The sequence below is a fragment of the Talpa europaea genome (genome assembly GCF_964194135.1).
Source record: "Talpa europaea genome assembly, chromosome: 14".
NCBI classification, from domain to species: domain Eukaryota; kingdom Metazoa; phylum Chordata; class Mammalia; order Eulipotyphla; family Talpidae; genus Talpa; species Talpa europaea.
Window position 1 is genome coordinate 55,523,985 of NC_140082.1, and position 20,254 is coordinate 55,544,238.

Below are 20,254 nucleotides of genomic sequence, written 5' to 3' on the forward strand. Positions count from 1 at the left end.
ACAAGGAGGACACCACTTTCCAGAATGTGTAGGATGCAGCAAAAGCAGTAATAGAGGAAAATATAAAGCAATACAGGCTCACATCAACAAACAAGAAAGAACTCAAAGAAACAACCTAACTTCACATCTCAAAGATCTAGAACAAGAACAACAATAAAACCCCTACAGCCAGTAGAAGAAAGGAAAGAAAGTTTGTTCAATAAATGGTGCAGGGAAAACTGGGTGGCTACATGCAAAAGAATGAAGCTTGACTTCTACCTCACACCAAGCACAAAAACCAACTCAAAATGGATGAAAGAACAAGACATAAGACCTAAAACCATAAAATATAGGTGAAACACTACATGACATGCACCTCAAAGACATCTTTACAGACACATCGCCCAAAGCAGTGATAGTGAAGGCAAAGATAAACAGCTGGGACTACATTAAATTAGAGAGCTTTTGCACAGAAGAAGAGACAGTAAACAAAACAAAGAGAAACCCCACCAACTGGGAGAAAATTTTTTCACACAACACTAACGATAAAGGATTGATCACAAAAATCTACAAAGAGCTGGCGGCGAGACTCAACAAAAACAAAGAAAATAATCCAGTCAAAAAATGGGCAGAAGAGCTAAAAAGAAACTTCTTGAAAGAGGAAATACAAATGGCCAACAGGCATATGGAAAAATGTTCAACATCACTTGTCATCAGGGAAATGCAAATCAAAACTACCATGAGATACCATCTCACACCAGTGAGAATGGCACATATTAAAAAAAAACTAGCAAAAACCAATGCTGGCGAGGATGTGGAGAAAAAGGAACTCTCCTGCACTGCTGGTGGGAGTGCAAACTGGTCCAACCACTATGGAGAGCTGTGTGGAGATTTCTGGACCTACTAAACATAGAGCTGCCATATGATCCAGCAATCACTCCTAGGTATTTACCCAAAGGACACAGAAACATTAATTCCAAAGAGCACCTGCACCCCTATGTTTATAGCAGCACAATTTACAATAGCTAAGCTTTGGAAACAACCCAAATGCCCCAAAATAGATGACTGGATCAAGAAGATGTGGTACATATACACCATGGAATATTACTCAGCATTCAAAAAAGATAAACACATGCAATTTGCAGCAACGTGGATGGCGCTGGAAGGGATCATGCTCAGCGAAATAAGCCAGAAAGAAAAAGAAAAATACTGGATGGTCTCACTCATAACAGAAATCTAGGAAACCTAAATAAGGGACCAGGAAAAAGAATAACTATAAGAAAGAAAAAATCAAAATCAACAAACAACTATGAACCAGAGACACACTATGGGGGGTGGGGGCAGGGAAAAGAGAGATTGGGGTCAAAATAAGGGGGTTGCAATTGTATGGGGAATATAAAAATAAACAAAAAAAAAAGTTAAATGTTCTTTCCTAGGAAGTCAGATTCAATAGAAACACAATTAAAAACCATGTTGATTTCATTTGAATGAATAGGGAATATTATTAAGGAACAATTCCACCCAATAGCATAAAATGCAGATAATTTCACAGGAAACCGCAACAAAATCTCAGAGCTCACACTGGTCCAGTTTTCTTCATTTCATGGGTTTTGTTCCCATAAAATAAAAAATCAACATCTTTTCAAAGCAGTTCTCACAGTGGTAAGTATGCCTAAGCAGCAATTTACACAGAAAAGCAATATTAATAGACGGATAATGTTAATTATCAATGCAAATGGTTTAATACACACGTTATAAAAGGTTTCAATAACAGATTAATAAATCAATGAGCCATCACATATATGAGTCATTTCAATGATGCAAAGACTCGTGAAGATGGAGACTCAGCACAGCTGCTTAGCAGGCTCCTCACGAAGGAGGAAGAAAGATCCAATTATCCTCCTAGGACCTTCACCTGAACCCGGAATCCAGCCCCTGAGCCGTGAGTGAAGAGGGAGCAGAGGAGAGGGCTTCAGGCCTTGGTGGAGACGTGCCCAGAGCTCTGACCATGTCCCCCAGCTGGGACAGGGACCCTCATCTCTCCCTTTCCTCCCCTCACGGATGACACAGGGGCCCTTCATTCTGCGCATCCCACCTGCTCCCTCCTGTGAACCAGGCTCAAGCCCTTCTGCCCTGGAGCCAGACGAGGCCATGGCTCGTCTGATATGGCTCACCTGGGCCTTGGAGAAAGGAACCGCCAGGCCCTGCAAGCACTGAGCATCTTCCCAGGGCCCTTTTCTTGACCCATATCCGGTCATCTGGGCAGTAAGAGAAGGGCAAAGGACTAGGGGTGCGCAGCACACGGTGCTCACAGCACTCTGCTCTCCACAGTGGGGCTGGCTGCACCAGGCCTCCTAGTCTTCTCCTCTCTGCCACAAGGTGGCTGTCCATGCAAATGGCTTAGACCCCTCTGGCATAGTTACTGGTGGTGATGCCCCAGCCCTGCAGCCACAGGGGAGGGTGGTCAAAGAAGGATTTCTGGTCAAAGAAGTTTCCTGAATCACCGCAGTCTGACATGTAGCTCTTGAAAACTGATGGGATTCCAAGGTCAGGAGAGAAGACAGGTCGTGGAAGGGCAGTTTGGCTTTTCCCACCCAGCCCAGGAACATCCCCACCCCGCCCCCGCCCCGGCTACTCCTGTGCAGTAGCCAGGAGTGTGAGCATGCAGGAGTGTGAGCATGAGAGGAGCCCAGGTCATGGTGCAGTCACCCCAGGGCTGGGCTGTCCCAGACCCCACAGCACACAGCAGCCTCCAGGCTTTCATTAGCCCTCCTGCTCCTGGGCGGGGGGGCTGGTGTGCAAATATTCTCCCCCCACGACACAGTATGTGCCAACTCACAGCTTCTGGTTGGTCCACATCGGAGACGTGTGGTGGGACCCACACATGGGGTCCATGTCAGGGCTGGGGTGACATTTCAGGGCTGAGCTTTCCCAGGTCTCTGCACACAGTGCCCTCTCATGGCCATGGGGCATCCCTGATGGAAGGAGGCTCCTTGAAGTCCCTCCCCAGCCCCTCTCCCTCTGCTCCTGGGGTCTGGTGCTCTGAGTTCTCTGTTCAGGGAGAGACAGGGCCTGCAGATCCACACAGAAGCCATAAGAAAGAATTTGGGGTTCAGGGTGGAGTGTAGCACTTTTCTCCTTCGTAACGCCACTGATGCACCAGAGCGTGTCTGCTGAGTGAGAGCTGGGTCTTGGCTCTATGGCTCCTTATCCCTTCCCCAGCGTCCACCTTGACCTGCAGCCTCATCACCTGGTTGCTGCTTGAGCTCGAGCGGCCTCCAGGCTTCCCCAGTTTCTGGGTCTCTGCCCCAGACTCTGCGGCCATCCCTGTACTCTCCCTCTTTAGGATCGAAAAATGCTTCACGTTGTTAAAGTTGCTGTTCATTGGTTTATTTTGTCTTCTGTCTCATGAAAGGCACCCGTGTCCCCTCGTGTGAGGGCCCATGTGACTCCAGCGTCAGAGTTGCACACCTTACACACCCCACTCCTGGGTCTCTGGGCACCTGGCGTTAGGTCAGAACTGTTGCTCAGGATATTTCCTGCCTGGTCCTGATACAGCACAAGTTTCACCTATGTGGCTGGGATCTCCTGCAGAGGGAAAGTCAGCTTCCTGAACATCCTGACACTGAGGACCTCTCTGGGGGCAGAGGAGGAGCCCTGATTTCTGGAGGCACGGAGGCAACTCCCAGACTCCTCTGCCCATGACAATGTATGCTGAGAAAGAAGAGAATGGGGTGTGTGTGTGTGTGTGTGTGTGTGTCTGTGTGACCTGACGAGGCTGAGGGGCCCCTGACCCACTCTGCTCTCTCCACACCCTGAGCTGTTTGCGCCATGAAATCCTCCCAGGAAGCTGACTAGCTCCTAGGCCCTCCCTTGTCCTGGGTGCTGGAGGAAAGGACGAGAGTCTTGAAGACACTAACCTTGGAGCAGGATGTGTTGTAGGTAGTGAGGACTCATGTGAGAGGACAGCACCTCTGTTACCAGAATCAGAAGTCCATATTTTCAGGAACAAGAAAAATCTGTCCATTTTCTTACTTTTTTCCCGAAGGCACAGGACCCACAGCCGCGGGCCTTCAGATCTCAGGAAGCAGTGGGCGGGGTGCGGGGGTGGGGGGTGTTTGAGCACACAGCCGCCTTCCTCCTGCCCCTGACCCACAACCAGGCCTGCGGTCCCCCAGTATTTCCCTCTGTGTGAGGAAGAAATTTCCATCCTGGGGGAATGTTGCTGTTGTGGAGCTGCTGTCCTGAGAGGGCTTAGGAAAAGGGGATTATGGGGCTGAGACATATAATGGTGCTTCCTAAAATAGGCAGCAGCCCTTGCTCTGAGGTTCACTACAACTCCTGTGACACCAGTTAAATTAAATGGAGAAAATAGTTAAATTAGCACATTTGATATGCCCATACTCAAGGATGCATGAACAGATTATTTGCAGCAAAATTAGTACTTTCATTATCATGCTAAAGAGATTGGTTGAGAGTGGCAGGAGCAGCGAGCCAGTGAGTGGGATGATCAGGAACAGGAAGACGAGGTTTTGCTTAGAGGGTCTGGTCTCTGGGAACTCTCCTCCTGGAGACAAGACTCTTGGGGATGGAAAGACCAGCAAGAACACACTCACTTTCCTCCAAACCCTCACGTGGGAGGGAGTGAGTCCCGAAGACCACAGGAGAGGGTGAGGGCCTGACCATCGCCCATAGTATTTGTAGCCTCAGCCCTGGGGCTCACCCCTGTCCCCAGGTCTAGCCCCTTCCTGACTTCACACTGAAGGTCAGGTGCCTGTGGGGGGGGGGTGGTCAGCTCTGGGCTGGGGTTCCTCCCTGTCAGGGGTCTCACCCCACAGCTCCTGCCTCATGACTCACCCTGGGACAATGTACAGGCAGCTCTGAGCACTGAGCTGGGGGGGGAGGAGGGGCTCTGCTCTGAGCCCTGGGCAGCAGCGTCCATGCTGTGGGGACGCTCCACCTGCCGTGGTCCTGGGCTCGACCAAGAAGCTCAGAAAGGCAGAGGCCTATTTAAAAGAAGAGTAAAAAAGACAAAACAAAACAAACAAAAAGCCCAGATCATTTTATTCAGAATTTTTAAACCCTGAACGAGGCAAGATTTCTGTATCATCACGGCACTGTTGTTTTTGTGTTTCCTGAGAGTTCAGACACACTGAACAGAAAACTGGCAGGACAGACACTGGGGCATGGAAGCTCCTCTAAGTACAATGAGTGTGTTGAGGTAATTTGAAACTGGAGAGGGTCGAGGACACGGTCCCTGAGCAGGCTGAGGTTTCTGTCCCACTTCCCCATCTGCGTGGGTCACAGGGAGAAGCACCGCTGTGCTTGATCTGACAGTAGTAGTCGGCCTCGTCCTCAGGCTGCGGCCCAGAGACGAGCAGGAGGCCTGCATTGGCGGAGGCGTCTTTGGCTCCAGAGAAGCGGCTGGGGACCCCGGGGCCCTGGTGTTTATCTGAGTCTGAGTAGTAGCACAGGAGGTACCGGAGAGGGCCCCCTGGGTTCTGCTGGTACCAGTGTATGGCATAGCTGCCAGTGTATGGCATAGCTACCAACACTGAATCCACTGCTCAGGGTGCAGATGCGTCTGGCTCCAGGAGAAGCAGAGAGGGCGGGCGGCTGAGTCAGCACAGGCTGGGAGAGGGAACCTGCAGACACAGACACATCAGAATGAACTGGACAAACAAGGTGCAGCTGCTGGTGTAGTAGAAGTACAAGAAATTGATTCAGATTAGGGACACCTGGGTGTCTGAGGCCTGTCCCCACCTGTGCATTGAAAGAGGAGCAGGAGCAGCAGAGGAGTCCAGGCCATGGTGCTCACAGACCCCTGGGCCCCACATGGGGCTGGGCTGCCCCAGGCCTCCTTTTCTCCCCACCCTGGGCCACAGGAGGGGCTGTGCATGCAAATGTGTTTCAAGCTCTCCCTGAGTCCTGGTGCTGGAGCTCAGCTCACACTTCACATTGAGAAGGAAGCATATTTGCTTCTCCTCTTGAGGAAGTCCTTGGGGAAACCAATTGTACCTGGACTACCCCAGGCCAGACAGGACACCATGGGTGAGTCCCATCAGGAAACCCAAGCACAGCCACCAGGACCAGTCTTCTCTGAGTGAATGGCCCTCACTCTACAGTTGTGTGGAGCCTTCACAATAGTCCTGGAGCCTCACCTGCTGGTCATAGGCACACACTCCTCATGGCCTGAGGCCAGCTGGTGTCTGCAGTCACCAAGTCACTGACTCTAGTCACACACCCAGCTCTGATCCCCAAGTGCTGAAGTTGCAGAATAATGTACTAATTACTGTAGGCTCTGCTACCCAGAGTCCTGCACATGGAGCTACAAGCATGTACACTACAACTCTTTTGTTACAGTATACAAGATTATTCATCCCAAAGTGCAAAAAGTCAGGTATCACAGAGGATGGTCAATGAAGCTGTGAAGGGCATTAGAGGATGCTCAGGTAGGTAGTACAGAATGGGGATTTCCAAGAATAAACTCCATGGGATACAGTGCATAATTCGGCAAATATATCAAATGTCATGTGTACAGTAAGTGATTTTCAGGCTTTTCTGAATCCTCTCATGTCTGTGGTGGAAAAACACATTCCATCTTAATTGAGGAAATTAAAGGTTATTTTCATGAGTAAATGACAATTGAACTTTTGACTCGTGCTGATGTACTTTTAAAAAATCACAATAAAATATTTTTAAGATTCAAAAAAACAAAATGTATGATGAAGGGCAGAGCAATTTACATTGTCTCAAAGTACTTCCCCATGAAATACTATTTAAATTATAAAGTGGCATTACAGAGGAGAATCTCAGCAGATACTACCTTCACTGACCAATGCTGACATCACCATTGGGTGACATACAAAAATTGTAGGTCCTATGATGGCCTGCAATACTTCTTTAATACTCTTGTTAAAAATGTATTATCTGAATTTCACCATAAAGACACATAAGAATCCATACCGAGGTATGTTCTACATTACTAGAATTTACTCTTTAAAGATTTAGGCCAAGAAAGTCAAGGGAAGACTGAAGAACTGTTCCCAGTTGAAGGAGACTAAGAGACATGACAAGTAAAGGCAATTTATGGATATGGACAGGGTGTTTTTGTTTTTGCTATGAAAGATACTATGGATGAACAAAACTTGAAATGAATATGAGGATTAAATAACAGAATTACTAGTGTTAATTTTCTTATAGGAAAGGCTACATGTAGTTATACAGAATGAACTGAGTTGTAAGAAATATACACTAAATGATTGGGGAGATAACATGTTAGCAATTTACTCTCAAATGGTTCAGGGTCAAAAAAATATTTTTCTACAACAACTTGGAACTTTAATTTTAAGACTGTTTCCAAAAAAGTAAACCTAAAGTAAAAAATAACAAGAACAGGAGAAAAGCAAATTCTACTTTACCATGAGGGAAGATCTAGGAATCCATGTTTACATTACAACTATATATAATTAGTTTGATGGCATAACAACTGTAAAACATCCAAACCCTGACAATAGTCACAGCAGCTGGGTGTCAAAATTATGTTATAAACATTCAAAATATAAAAACACTACTAAGAGATGAATCACAACTGAGTTGTTTGAGTGCTTTTGGAACAGTTGGTATTTGGGCAATGTGTTATGTGTAAAACTCATAGTGCTAATTTTCATTCACTAAATCAACTTAGAGTTTAGTTAGATGCCAAGAAACAAAATGTAAAGTACTATCTAAACTTAAATGAGAATGATATAAAAATATTGTCCTCTAATAAAAATTTACACAAGTATAGGAAACAATTAAAATGTAATGTAAATAGCCCAGTAAGTCAAGTTGTATTATTTTATCATTCAGGTCATGTACTTTTTCTTCAAAATCTCTACATTTTGTTGGGATGCTTCAAAAGTGCATTTTGATTTCATGGATGCATCTGTAAATTCCTACAGAAGCTCAATATGATCTAGATTCAACTTCAGCAGCAGCCAGGAAAAAAACGAAGAATTACATTCTTTATCGAAAATACTTTGTCAGGGCTTCCCTGGTTGGCACAAGGAGTTAAGACGCAACCTATGAAGCTATCCGCAGCTACTGCAGCACGAGTTTGAACCCCGGCCAGGGAGCTACCCACATGGCACAGCAGACCTCTCCTGACTCATCCGCTGCTCCCCTCAGCAGTGTGTTTCAGTCAAACTTCCTGTTGCCTGTTCTGTTCCCCACTCTCTCTCTGGTGAATCCTCCTACTACCCAAACCTCTGGCCTGTACCCCAGTTCGTGAATGCATAAATAAATCTTAAAAAAAAAAAAAAAAACTTTGTCGATGACTAAGATAATCTGGTAAAAAGAAAAAAAAAGTGGAGCCCTTCATCAGTATTCAAATGAAACATTATTTATGTGCCACTACATTCCAAAATGAAAGACGGCAAATACAATTTGTCTATTGCACATTGAATCAATGGTTATTGTGGCTAAGTATCAGAGCTTCTGATTTTCTCATTTCTCATTTATTCAGCAAGCATGTGCTAAGGTACTGTGACAACCACTGGAATGACAATACAGAGATGGCACGGTCCGCTCCTCAATGATCATGTATGCAGCATGACAGGTATGAACAGGGTGCTACTGGAACACAAAAGGAACTTCATGGTTTTGTGTCACTATTTGCCAGCTTTTTGGTGGAGGTGATATTAAAACTGATACTTGAAGGGCAAGGGAAGGATATGCCAGACAGAGAAGAGATGCAGAGCCAAATAGCTGCAGAGAAGGTAATGAATGCACTGTGGCTTTATACATAGTCTCGGTTGGTCAGATGCTAAAGTAAAGGGGCAGCAAAGGAAGTAGTGGGAGATAAGGATATGTAAGTTGGCAGGATCCAAATTTATTTGGCTGCTTTTATTCCATGCTGAGGATGCTGGAACTTCCCCTGGGGGCAAAAGATAAACCCATGGCAAACTAAATGAGTGTAGATTTAAATGTCACCTATCAAGTGACAGGTATTGCTGGACCGAGGACTAGTCGATGAGTATAGGTTTTTGTTTTGTTTTGGACCTTATTACTAGAAACACAAGAAGCTGATGAAGCCCATCTTTTCTGAGAAAAGTTTCTGTGGCAGGTTGCTATTTCCACAGGGACAAAAGAAGTGAAGGAAGGGTGGAGCCAGAAATAAATAGAGCTAAAGCAATCCTGACGAAAGAAGAAACATGGAGGCAAATTACCTGATTTTAAACACTATGATTTAGTAATTAACACAATAGTGTACAGGAATAAAAGCAGACACAAAGCTATGGAACGGAATCAGAGGAGTGGCAATCCAGCTACACATATATCAATTCCCGATTTATGACAAAAACACCACAACCATACAATGGGGAAAAGGACATCTCTTTAACAAGTGGGGCAGGAAAATCAGACAGACACGTGGGGAAGAAAGACCTTAGACCCACTCTCTAACTCCAAGTACAATGATAAGTTCATAAAGGATGAGCAATAAAATAATATAGAGGTGAGCATTGTTGATAGGTTTCAAGGCATCACTAACATAGATATCTTTGGAGACTAAACCCTTAAGGCAAGGGAAATAAAAACCAAATAAACAGATGAGATGACATCAAATTAAAAACCTTTCACATAGCAAAAGAACATATCAGTAGAGGAAAAAGACATCCCACAGAATGGATAAAATATCCACACAGCATGCAACTGACAAGGGATTGATATTCAGGTATACAAAGAACTCTTCCAAAGTAACCCTTAGACAACTTTTTTGAGGCATTTGAAGTCATTATGGAGACATGTCTTTCTGTATCTTGATAGAGTAGTGATTTTTGATCTCTCTTACTAAGACTAGCATAATTGGGCAAACCAGTGCCCCACAAGAGGACCATGGACTTGAACCACCACATTAAACTTAAAATAAACTGCTTTTTCACTTATCTAAAAATATTAAAAACAACCTTTTTCCCCAAAACAGGCAAAGGAAGAAATTTCCTCAAAAATCTTCTCTAACATTGCTTCTGCATATATACTCCACCTTATAAAATGATACATTATTTTTTTTTTAATTTTCATGAGAAAAAGAAGATTTAACAATTTAAAGCCATATTTGACTTTCATTTTCTTTCTACATCAAATAATACAATTTCACAACTTTGAAGTTTAACACCCATTTGGCTGGAAAGCTGTCTAAGAATTCTTAGCATTACTGTTCCATGATTTATTATGACAAGAACCCAAATGCAAAAAATCATGTGAGACTTCTTTTAAAATGAGCCGTTGTTGCTTTTACGTGCATTAAGAAGAACATGAAAACACCATCAAAACCATAAATTAATGTGCATTGATTGAAGTAGAAATTTTAATAACAATGAGAGTCAATAAAACTAGCTGGTATTAAAAGATACTTTTACCTTGTTCTCTTAGTGGTCATTCAGTGATTGCAAGTTATAGAAACATAAGTTAACTGGATTTTAAACATTTAAATATTTGTTTGTTTGGACTCTTTGGAAAGTGGTCCATATTTTATAAAAAGAGATAAAAATGTTAAAAGATAAAATTGTAGTTAAGGATACTCTTATGTAAGACAGTGACAATAGAAATTAATTTTTAGTAATTAATTTATGCTTAATTCATAAAGAGGAGTTACTGTAAATGATAAACATCCGTTTGGATGTCAGTCATAAACTTAGCACATGGTGGAAAAATGAGGCAGGTAATGTACAGAGAAACTTTAAAATTCTTATGAACCACAGTCAAACTGAAATCAATCATAAAGTAAGCCAAAGTATCTCAAAGTATACTTCTGGTTATCAAGCAATAATATTTAATTTCTAAAATCTGATTAAACCCAGATTTTCAAGAAATTTTAAATGTGTTGATTTAGTTACATCTAATTCAATAACATCAGTGATTCTGAAAATGCAAGAGCCAGGCACTTACAATTTTAAATTTTCTGTCTACTTTATTAGGACAAGTAACTGACATTTACTTAGCGTGTATAAATAAGTTAGTTGAATGACTAAGAATTTTGTCAAAGTATAAATGAATATTGCACCAGAAATTTGAAACCCAAGGTGATATAAAATTTGTCAAAAAGTAATATAGGGCCTCCCTGGTGGCACAGAGGTTGAACCCTGGGCTACGAAGCTGCCCGCAGCCTCTGCAGCACTGGTTTGATCCCTGGCTGCCAGCGAGGGTCCCATATGTCGCGACAGACCTCTCCTGTCGCACCTGCTATTCCCCTCAGCAGTGTATTTTGTCAGTCTGCCTGTTCTGTTCCCTGCTCTGGCTTTGGTGAATTCTCTCACCCTCCCACACTTCTGACTCTACCCAGTGCTTGTATAAATAAATAAATAAATCTTAAAAAAAAAAAAGGTAATATAACTAACCTTGTCATAGTTAATTGTCTATGCTTTCATTTTAAGGCCATGGGTTGAAGGTAGGAAAAGTCGTTGAATTCTGCCTTGTCCTAAGATAACTATCAAGCATCAAATGATTATTAGGACTATTGAGTGGACTTGTTGCAGAAGATAGCGGTAGGCATGGCCTCAGAGGAGGAGCGTTGAATACATGTTCGGGATGTGTTTCCTCCACAAGATGTTCGGTATTGACTTCTCTTAGCTGCTCAATGGTCCTGCGAAGATTGCCAAACCCAAATCCTTAATATTTCATTTTGGCCTAAATAATTTGCACTTTAAAAACAAATGTTGCCATAACATGAATTTCCCATAAAACAATGTTTTAACACTCAAAATGTGTTGGCGCATACCTACTGTTTATAATTAGGGGTTTAAAATTGTGGTAAAGAAGCCCATGTTTCTGGGAGGGTTCCTAATAAGTAATTCAAAGCAGGGAGGGTGGGCAGTGATGGAGGCGGCTTCAGGGGTAATGTCAAGCATTTCCTTTCACTATCCTTACACATTTCACTCAGTACCTCTCACAGTTAAACCTTTGGCACTGAAGATTAACTTAGAACAACAACTTCTAGGGGAGAACAGGAGAGTTGCCTGGTGGGTGACTAAAGAGAACTAAACAGCTCCAGGGAAAAGAAAGCCCCTAATACTCTTACAAATTCACTGGGGTTGAGATCTACCCATTTGGGCTTCCACACACCTCCTCAAGCAGAAGCAGAACCCAATGTTTATTTGTAGTCAGTCTGTGAATGATACTACCCTTCACCTCCTGCAGCTTTCCTCATTTCACTTGTATGCCTTTCTGAAGAGCAGAAAATCTAAAACTGTGAAGGATAGTTTGTTTCAGGGTGCCCTCCAGCGATAGTGTCAAAGACCATGTCAAGAAAATTAATTCACCAGTAGCCAAACTGTGCTAAGTGTAGTGATACTTGAAGATCACTTGAATTGAAATTGTAATCTTCAAAAAAATAAACTCATTAATATTTCTACTGGGAGAATTATGACAAGCAATTTTTATAACAATAACACTAAGTTATAAAGTTTCAAATATTCTTATCTAAAAATCTAGTAATCAGGTTAACTAGATGAAATTATTTAGGGCTAAAAATTAAGTCATGTAAAATCAACAAAAGAGAGGAGATTCAGGGCCTCCCCGGTGGTGCAGCAGTTGAGCACTGGGTTGCGAAGCTGCCCGCTGGTTCAATCCCTAGCTGCTGAGCGAGGGTCCCACATGGTGCGCAGACCACTTCTGCCGCCCACTCCTCCCCTCAGCAGTGTACTTCATCAGTCTGCCTGCTCTGCTCTCCCCTCTGGCTCTGGTGAATTCTCTCACACTCCTGCTTCTGACTGTACCCAGTGCTTGTATAAATCAATCAATCAATATTTAAAAAAAAAAAAGAGAGGAGATTCAAACTGTCCTGGAATAACATTTTAAAGATATATTCACTGGGCCTCCCTGGTGGAGCAAGAGGTTGGGCATCGCACTGTGAAGCAACCCACAGCCTCTGAGGCATGAGTTTGATCCCCGGCTGGCCAGGGAGAAATCCACATGGTAGAGCAGACCTCTCCTGACTAGCCCCCTGCTCCCCTCAGCAGTGTATTTCAATTGTTCTGCCTGTTCTGTACCCCACTCTGTCTCTGGTGGACTCTCTCACCCCCCATATTGCTGTCCTGTGCCCCAACTCTTGTATGCATAAATAAAAAATGAATCTTAAAAAAATATATTCCCTTATTAACATTATTTTCTAAATAATGACTTGTTACTAATTACATGAACCTGGATCTATAACCATTATGCTTTAGAGGTAAATAAATGAACTAAGTTTATTTTCTATGATTCCTGTTTTTTTCAGCTTACGTGTTTACGTTATTTTGCAATGATTGTCTCATCTTTGATTCTTCTAGGTAGAGTTGCATGTATTTTCCCGATTTTATTCTCTGTGACTCTAAATCAGTTTGCAGTCTGCAATTTTCAGTTTCCAAATTTTTATATCTGACTTCCATTTGACTTCTTGAAGTAGTCTGAGTACCTCTGAACAGTTTCAAATTGTCTTGAGGTGTTACTTGTGCCTATAGAAAATTAAAATAATGTTAATGCTTATAATCTGGATAATTGAACAGGTATCTTTCTGAGGCAGTGATTTAGAGAGCAATTTCAACCATGAAGGGTCTCCCTGGTGGCCTAGGGGTTAAGTCTCAGTGCTATCACTGTGACCTGAGTTCGATCCCTGGCCAGGAAGATAACCCACACGTGCCCCAACATGCCTCTCCTGTCTCACCTGCTGTTTCCCTTAGCAATGTATGTCAGTAAATCCACCTGTTCTGCTCCCAACTCTGTCTCTGGTGAATGTCCTTTAAACAAACACCCCCTCCCCCGCCCCGTCCAACTGCACCTCTGGCCTACACTCCAGTTCTTCTAAGCAAAAAAAAAAAAAAATTCAAATGTGAGAAAGTTAGTTTAAAACTATCAATATCAACTAAATTTATTGTGAATTATAAAAATAAAATTGAATCATTCCAATGTCTGTACTCATGTAATCTGATAGTCCAAAGAATAAGAAAATCCATTTTAAAAGTTGGTAATTGAACAATATAAATTAAGAATAGTTTAAGAGCATGGTACTACTTTTAAATCATGCTATTTTCTCACAGCTACCTAAATAATATATTTCTGTTCCTGATTTTATATCAATCAATATCACATTATTATGTTAATAATATATAATGCTAACATGTGTGCTTTGAAAAATATCATCCATTGACCTTCTTTATCATACAACTTCCGGTTTACTGAATTCAGCTGAAGAAAGAGAAGTTGTTATCCTCTTGCCTAAACTGCTATGTAGCTTAGACAACAGATTCAACCCCTTAACCATTCTTCCCTGACCAATTTGCAAAACTTGACAATCCCCTGAAAGTCTCAAAGGGAAGTGGAGATGGAGGCGAGACTAGTGGTGGCAAATTCCACACTGGGGAACATTTTCCCTCTCTGTATTAGATCCTTACATTAACTTCAATTCTCGGCTCAAATCCTTCTGTCTCAGAATAAAAGTGAAGTCATTCCAATGGCCTTCAAGACCCTAAGGACTCTGCCTCCACCTACCTTCCTGACCTCAACCCTTACAAATTTTCCCTCCTCAATCCCTGCCCGCTACACATGCATCCTGCCACCCCTCATTTGTCTGAAAATGGGGGTCTAAGGCCAAAGTAACACATCACAGAGATACCCAATTCTGTTAGTGTTGGATAATCTAGGTCCAAATGATAATAATTGAGCCTTGAAATGAGAATTGTGAGAAAATTATTTATAAAAATGTTCAAAGTATAAATCACAGTAAGAAGATTAAATCAGAATTTTGCTGAAACCACTTTTGTCTCAAATTATAATTTCATGAAAAATAGATGCCTTTAAAGTGCTGAGCAGGTCTTTAGAACACATAATTGGAGACCAAAATATTTTCAAATTCAATTCAAACTGACATGAGTAAAAATAAAGCTACATCTACTGTTATCTAAAATAACTAAAAAAAAAAAAAAAAAAAAAATTAGTAAAGTCTCCTGAAAGAAAAGTTCTATGAGATGCAGTCTTTACATTTCAGTTCATCTGGAAAATGTGGAGTTGACTGTCAAGGTAATACACTTACTTGACTATTAAATCCAAAATATTCATTTTAGGTATGAGCACTTTTACCTAGCTGCCTCATCATAGAACAAAATTGGGGTTATAAAGATTCATATTTTTATTTTAGCAGTATGACTAAGTTATTAATATCAGTCTGTACCTATTGATAACTTATTATTTGCCCTTTTAAAATTTCATAGGTGGGCCTCCCCGGTGGCGCAGCGGTTGAGCGCTGGGTTGTGAAGCTGCCCGCGGCCTCTGCGGCGCCGGTTCGATCCCTGGCTGCTCCCCGGCCATCAGAGGAGGGTCCCACATGGCGCGCAGACCTCTCCTGGCGCCCGCTGCTCCCCTCAGCAGTGTACTTCGGTCCTTCTGCCTGCTCTGCTCCCTGCTCTGGCTCTGGTGAATTCTCTCACCCTCCCGCGCTTCTGACTGTACCCAGTGCAAGTATAAACAAAACAAACAAATAAATAAAACATGCCTCTATAAAAAAAATAAAAAAAGTAAAAAAAATAAAATAAAATAAAATGTCATAGGTGACTCTACGTCTTTACATAGTGTAATGCACCTCTCAGGCCTAATTTTTATTTACTGGACACAATAGATGGTTCTAAGCTGACAAAGCAAATATGATTAGAGTCTATATATTTCTCACATTCACTAGATTCAATCTTTAGCCCTAACCAATTATTACTTTGAGTTTTCCTTCAGGAAGCTTGAAAAATAACTTTCTGGATAGAATACTTACTTCTCTTGCTGCTTTCTTCTTTTCATACTTATATATTCTTTTTTTTAAAAGATTACATTCATCAATTAACTTGTCATTTGTTTCTTTTTTTTCTCATTTTCAGTTAGAAGCCTTCTTATAGTGTCCTGAAACTGACCTCGCATATTCATTACTGTCTCCTCTTTATTGTCAGCTTTGTTGCGAGCCTCATTCAGTTGCTGTTGAAGCAACATGTTTTCCCTCTGTAGTTGAGATAACGTCTCCTCTAAATGTAGCTTCTCCTCTCTTGTCTCTTGGAAATGACGTTCTAGGTCTCTCTCGGACTTGTGACTCTGACCAAGATCTTGTACAGCAGCATCCAGTCTACGACGGCAGGATTCAACTTCTGTTTTCAGTGTTTCTGATTTTTGTTTTTCATGTTCCAGTTGAGTGCTTAGCGCGTTATTTTCACTCTTTAGAACAATAAGTTGTTCACAATGTTGGGATATTGTTTTTGCAAGTCTTTCCTCACTCTGTTGTATGGTTTTTTGCAGAAAATCATTCATTTCTTTTATAATTTCCACGGTCTTTTCTTTTTCCTGGTTTTGATTTCTCATTGTATTTATTTCCAGTTTTAGCATACTGATTTCGTCCTGCAAAGTGTGGCTTTTATGTACTGGATCTTTCTCTCTTTCATTACTCTCAGAAGCCTAAGTAAAATATAGATTTTGTTAGCAGTCAACGAAATTACAATTTCTCTGAAATTAAAAAGCAAATGATATGCTTATAAATGTAAAGATAGCAATCAATAGAGGCTATCCAACAAAAAATCAGTTGGACATCAAAATTTACATTAGCAAAACTGCCTCAACGTTCAGGAATTTAACTGAAGACTGAGTCCATGACGATAAAAAGGAAACATGAGAAAACTAAGAATCTCAGAATTGGAAAGAGACTGGCTATGAATTACAACAAATGCAGAAGGCATAAAAGATTAGTGTATATCTTTGGACTGATTAAATTTCCTGAAAGTTTTCTTCTCCCCTGAGATTCCAATTACATTGTACTTTTTTCAGCATTTTTAAGGTCAGTTATAAGGATTCAATCTATTGTTAACTGGTAAATCCAGGCATGATAGTATGCCTGAAGTTCTAAGCTACACATATGAATGGACTCATTTAGATGTCAATTCAGGAAGGGAGAAGTTAAAAATAGAAGCAAACCACAGGATTTCCCCAGGTCTTCTGACTCTACTAGTGCTAGTGTACCAAACTGCATCTGCTTCCTTGGAGTAAATATTTTGATACAAAGGAAGTCTTCTGTTTCAAAGCACTAAAGTTAAATAAGGTGAAATTTATATGCTCTCTTTAAAAAACATGAGATTATTCCCTGGTGCAATTAGTTTTATTTCTTCTTCAAAATGTTTAAAATAGTAATAAATGTGAAATAGAAAACCACTGCAGAATTTGTGGTAATAAAATAATTATTGATAAATTGTCACTAAGTATATATTATGGCATATCATTTCTAAAACTCGTTATATGGACATAGTTGCTATTTAAGAGGAAAAAAAAGTTACTTTTCTCAAAAGTAGAAAAGTTACATCCAAAGTATTGTCTCTGACAATACTTCTGATGAACATAGATGCAAAAATTCCCAATAAAAATCTCAGCAAACTGTATTAGAAGGATTGACAAGAGGAGCCCCACGGCACCTAAAGGCCATAAGGCATGGTGGTTTGGGGGCTCTCTGCCTCAGCATGCAGCCACATGGGGGTAGCACTTCCCCTACTCCACACTTCATCCATGTTCCCTCAACCACCAGCCTGGCAGGCTCCAACTACAGTGGCAGTGGTGGGTCCTTGCTATACCCCTCACCAGCTGGTCCTGGGGCTCTGGCAGCGAGGCTTGCCCAGGCCCAGAGTGAGCTGTGGTGAAAGAGGCCTACAGACTGTGCACATGGCCATCATGGCAGGCTCTGAGCAGTGGCCAGCTCTCCAACAGCTCAGACTCATCAAACCGCTCTTCTGCAGAGCCACATGCATGACCACACCTAGCCCCACTGAAGCATGCCAGCTCATCAAACCTCCAGCCCCACTAAAGCTGGTTCTGCAGAGCCCAACACCAATGAGCTTGCTTGTCAGGTCTGGACAAGCAGCCATAGTTGCACTTTTTGAATATGACACTGGGATTGAGGTGGACCAATCAAGTTTAAGCTCTCAATGGACCAATCTGACTGGTTCCATTCCAGGATTTTTTGAGTCCATTGAAGATTCTAAATGGGCCAATCAGATGGGGTTTGAAAGGTGGGGACCCTCATGAGGATATAAGCCTGCACAACAACTGACTTGATGCATTGAGCAAATCCATTCATCCGACCCTTTACAGACAGATTTATCGGGACACCAAGGCTTCCACGGACCTTCACAAAGAACTCCACAGCTCTCTGTAGAATGTTGCAGAGACCACTGATACCTCCATAGTCTTCAACACTTTCAAGACCTCTGCAGACTGTGAGACCACCATGGATCTTTGCTTCAATCTGAAGTCTTGTAACTGGATCCTTGCAGCCCCCAAAGGTTTCAGGGCAAGGTGACTGTGTTGGGGTAACTTGTGCTGGCCTCAGCCCACTGCCTGTGGATGGTCCCCTCCCAGACCCCAGTTAGGCTAGCTCCGGCCACGCCTCTCTGGAAGCAACAAGCCCATCAGCCTCACCTGACCTGAGTGCAGATCAGACTGGACTTTTCCCCCTTCAGTTTCAGGCTCTAGGAGTCAAACTTGAACCAATCAGGTGTGAGCAAAATGGACCAATCAGGAGGGAGTTTAGACAACCAATCAAGTTCCAGTCTACTTCATTAATTATTCAGATTAAAAAATGGAAAATGAGCTGATTAGTGATAAATGGTCCAATCAGGTGCTCAGGATTGAAAATGGCCTAATCAGGCTTATACGGTGGAGGCCCCTGAAGGGGATACAAGGCAGAACAAGAGCCAGCTTGAGGCAGAGGCAGCAGCGGTCTCTGTGGAGGTCTATGGATGTGTGGAGGTCTAAAGTCTACAAGGTTTACATTCTACAGAGGTCTGGTGAGTCCCATGGAGGTGGACTGCTTGATGCATCTCTCTCTTCAGAGTCTGGGAGCAGAATCTTTCTTCTTTGAAAATGGTTTGATGAAAGCTTTCTCTTCAAACAGCAATATGAATCCTTCTTTCTTCTGAAGCTTGGAGCAGAATGCTTCTTCAGAGGTGGTTCAATGAATCCTTCACTCTTCAGAGGATGGCTGCACACTGACTCCAGCTGGCTCTTGCTCTGCCTGGTATATCCTTTGAGGCACCCCCCTCTACAAGCCTGACTGGACCATTGTCTGATTGGAATGTTTGAAACCTGAACAATAGACATCAATTAATGTGATACTGTAACTAGTTTTGATTATAGCGTTAGAAATATCAAAAGTTTGCCAGGGAGGAACTTGCCTTCATTAAATCACTTCTTAGAGCTCTCAGTTCCATAACTACTGCTGACAGTGTGGACTCAAGCTGCTGCTTCATTTGAGCGCCACTCCTATAGCGCTCTTCTTCTCTTCGCAGCTGATCCCTAAGTGTTTCAATAAGAAGTCAGCATATGAAAGGTACTTATGACTCTAGGAAGTATCACAGAGAGAAAAATTTTGAAATGATACAGTACAGTTAGGGTTAAGGTAACCTTTTTGCTCCACATAGTTATTGGTACTCTCTTTGAATAGTTTAGTTGCAAATTTAAAAGGGAAGTTTTTAGTTTTTAAATAAGCTTACAAATACACTAGAACAAAATCTGAAATTCACAAAATATTACAGCTACTACTACAAATGATTTACAGTGTAAGACAGCATCTTCAGATTTCTTTCACACAACATCCATCTGTAGATCACTATAATCCAAGACTAGGTGAGGGAGTCTGTGAGCTGTTGCCCTACTCTTTTTGTGTTTCTTCTTTTGCAACACTTTCCACTGAGCTTGTTGATCACTAGGTATTTTAGAAATCATTTCTATACTCCTTTTGGAACAAGACAACCCATATTCACTAAGTATAATAAAAAGTAATATGTGCTTTTAGCACAGACCTTGAAATAATTTGATATAGTAGGAGAGAATTGTTGAATACATTATTCAGTAATCACTTTCCACTTTTATTTTTATTCCATGCATAGGTTAAGAATGAAACTGCATAACTTTTTTTGTTTGCAGTAATTTTATTTTTATTTATTAAACTTTTTTACTGTTTAGCATTTTGTTTATCTTTATAGAATATTTGATTCCCCTGCTCATATGTAGTCTCCATAAATCTCCCACCACCACATCACCCATTAACCATACATTTTAAAATTTTAAAAGACATCTTCTGTCTTCAGAAAAGTGGCCATTTCATGTGTGTTGTTGGAAATGGAAATTCATATAAACTCTTGTGAGAACAATTTAGAAATATAGATCAGAGACATTTCAGCATTGCTGCACTTCAGCCAAATACTATACTGAAGTTTACTTTTCTTCAGTATATAGATTAATACAAAAG